The sequence below is a fragment of the Saccostrea cucullata genome, unplaced genomic scaffold, assembly GCF_032062105.1.
Source record: "Saccostrea cucullata isolate Sc308-1 unplaced genomic scaffold, CSIRO_AGI_Scuc_v1 ctg18688, whole genome shotgun sequence".
In the NCBI taxonomy this organism is placed as follows: domain Eukaryota; kingdom Metazoa; phylum Mollusca; class Bivalvia; order Ostreida; family Ostreidae; genus Saccostrea; species Saccostrea cuccullata.
This window is the reverse complement of record NW_026919164.1, coordinates 12236-15204: the sequence shown is the minus strand read 5'-3', so window position 1 is coordinate 15204 and position 2969 is coordinate 12236. Positions and strand designations below refer to the sequence as shown.

General features: G+C 37.1%; 1 long non-coding RNA gene across 1 annotated transcript; it reads right to left on the bottom strand.

The window, feature by feature from the left end:
* Nucleotides 1-2354: 2354 nt before the first annotated feature.
* LOC134281374 (uncharacterized) lies at nt 2355-2969 on the bottom strand. The gene is made up of 3 exons (XR_009995073.1): nt 2743-2969; nt 2533-2639; nt 2355-2436 (listed from the first exon to the last, which is right to left on the bottom strand). It is a non-coding gene; the product is annotated as an uncharacterized LOC134281374 (long non-coding RNA).

The following is a 2969-nucleotide window of genomic DNA, read 5'->3' as shown; positions in this document are numbered from 1 at the left end:
TAATAGGAAATAGGGAAATCGTTCTACCTCTAAAAAAAGAATAGAATTCAAAATCAATAAAAGAGCAAATATTTCATAAAATGGCAAAGGGAAATAAAATATCACAAGAGATAAGTTTGTGGGTTACCGTGAAATCCATGTCAACTACTGCTCTCCATCCTTACACTGTACAATCTGGTAGGGAGTTATGAAGTCAACATCCACAGGGTGACTGATTCCTGCCCAACCGTACATCTGTTAAACATAAAGATCAAATGGATGTACCACTTTGATCAAGTGAGATCAGAAAATAAAAATCCCAAATTGCAACAAGTTCAGTGTGTTTCTTACCACTTTTGCTGTTTATATCATAGTCTTCATATATCATATCACGCTGTTTTCATAGTGGATGCTCTGTATTCGGATCATTGCATTATATTCTCCTCTTCTTTGTGCGACAGGCCACCATCCAATTTTTCTTTGCTCCACTCTTTCCCTTTCAAAGATAGAAACTAATATAAGATTAGTAAGATAAAAAAAGAACTGAATAATGTGCCAAAAGAAAAAAATGGAAGCAGAAATACAGGCCAAGAAAATAATTAACCCACCTCTTGTCTGCTTTTTAAGACAGAATCCAAACCTATTCCTTGGTCCTTGGTTGGTAAGTGACTATAAATCCCGATGTTTTCGAAGAGCCCTACTGCTCTACAGTATGATGCAATATATATTCGGACAAGATGGCGGCGTGTTTACATTCGATACGAAACTAGGTCAATTTTCGAGTATAGATATTGCAGTAAAAAACATGAAATAAATAATGAAACTTACCTAGTACTTTGTGAGATGCCCTTTTAGACGAATTACATTCATTAATCTGCGGGGAATAGATCGGTAGAGGCATTTAACGAAGTCTGGGCTGATCTCCCTCCAAATACACTGGATTTCGTGGAAAAGATCATCCTTACTCGCGATCCTCCCAACTCGTGTCTGTAACTTTCTCTTGATAAGTAACCAAAGATTCTCAATGATATTGATATCGGGACTTTGTGCAGGCCAGCTCATTCCAGTTATTCTATTTCTGTGCATAAATTCCTGGGTAGTTCTCGCACGATGTACAGGGGCATTGTCATCCTGGAATATATAGTCACCAGATGGAAAATGGCGAGCAATAACTGGCCACAGATTGTTATCAAGAATATCCTGGTATTTTTCAGCGTTAATATTTCCATTTACAGTCGTGATGGTACCAATTCCATGCCAAGTAATACACCCCCAGATCATGACCTCAAAGCATGGTTTCGAAAGGCGCTTTTTAGTCACCAAATCAGGCCTCCACCCTTCACCCCTCTTACGCCAAACATACACCCTTGAATCACGTCCAATAACAATTTTTGATTCGTCCGAGAAAATAACTTTCTTCCAAAATCCTTCCACTGTTAACTTTCGTTTTTCCCGGCACCATGACAATCTCTTTCTTCGATTTACCTCCCTTATCACTAGTTTCTTCTTCGATACACGTCTTGTAAATCCATTTTTATGTAAATGAAGTTGTAATGTACGCTTAGATACGGGAATATCCCTGTTTTCATTAAATTTATTTGTAATTTCTGTTAGACTGTCCCTCCTGTTAACTTTAACTAACCTTTCTAAGTATCTATAGTCACGTTCTGTCACAGTAGGCTGTCGACCACTTCGCGGGATGTTTTCTACTGAACCTCTCTCTTCAAAACGTTTTTTCAGTGATCCAATGGTGGAGTGGGACACACTGAGAACATCTGCCACATACCTGACAGTTTTTCCCTCATCAAGTAATTTCTTGGCGACTTCTTTCACCTCACTACTGAGTTCTTTTCCTTTTCTACCCATATCACTTTCAGCCGTCAAAATTTGTAAACAAAGCAGACGAAAATAAAATCACGTGACATATCAAATGTCACATGACCATCGGAGGTTAAAAATAACTACGCAAAATACCAACGATATTTTTAAACCTTTTTATTTACATCAAAATATGTAACTTACAGGACGAAAATGTAAACACGCCGCCATCTTGTCCGAATATATATTGCATCATACTGTACATCCTATCAATGGAAAGGTTAGAGGTCAAAATGGGTCTCACTCTGTTCTTAACCAATAAAAGAATGCAATAAAACAATAAAACGGGCTTAAATCTTACCACCACATCATTCCAAAGTGGTTGTCATTTGGGGCAACTCTAACTAAATGTTGGTTTACGCTAGCTGCATCTGCCAAGTGATAAAAGGGGGATAAATGCATTTAGTCTCTTTCAGTTGAGCAGAGAAACTGAGCTTGCAGAGGTATAAAATGTAAAACTATATCTTTTTACCCGTTTGTTTAGGACTGGACTCGGTTCACTGGACTCGGTTCACTGGACTCTTCCATGGGTAACAGACTGCTCTCAAATATGTAGGAAATAGGGAAATTGTTCTATATCTAAATTAAAAATAGAATGGACGTCAACAACAAAAATAGCAAATATTTCATAAAATGGGGAAATAAAATATTGCAAGGGAGAAGTTTGTGTCTTACCCTGAATTCCATGTCAACTACTGCTCTCCATCCTTACACTGTACAGTCTGGTAGAGAGTTATGAAGTCAACATCCACAGACTGACTGATTCCTGCCAAACTGTACATCTGTTAAATTAAAAATAGAAAGAGGTCAAATGGATGTACCACTCAGATCAAGTGAGATCAGAAAAAAAATCCCAAATTGCAACAAATTTAGTGTGTCTTTTACCACTTTTGCTGTTTATATCTGTTTTCATAGTGGATACTCTGTATTCAGATTGTTGCATTATATTCTCTTCTTCTTTGTGAGGCAGGCCACCATCCAATTTTTCTATGCTCCACTCTTTCCCTTTCAAAGACAGAAACTAATATAAGATTAGTTAAGTCAAAATAATAATTGAAAAATGTGCCAAAAGAAAAAAATAGAAACAGAAACACAGGCCAAGAAAATAATTA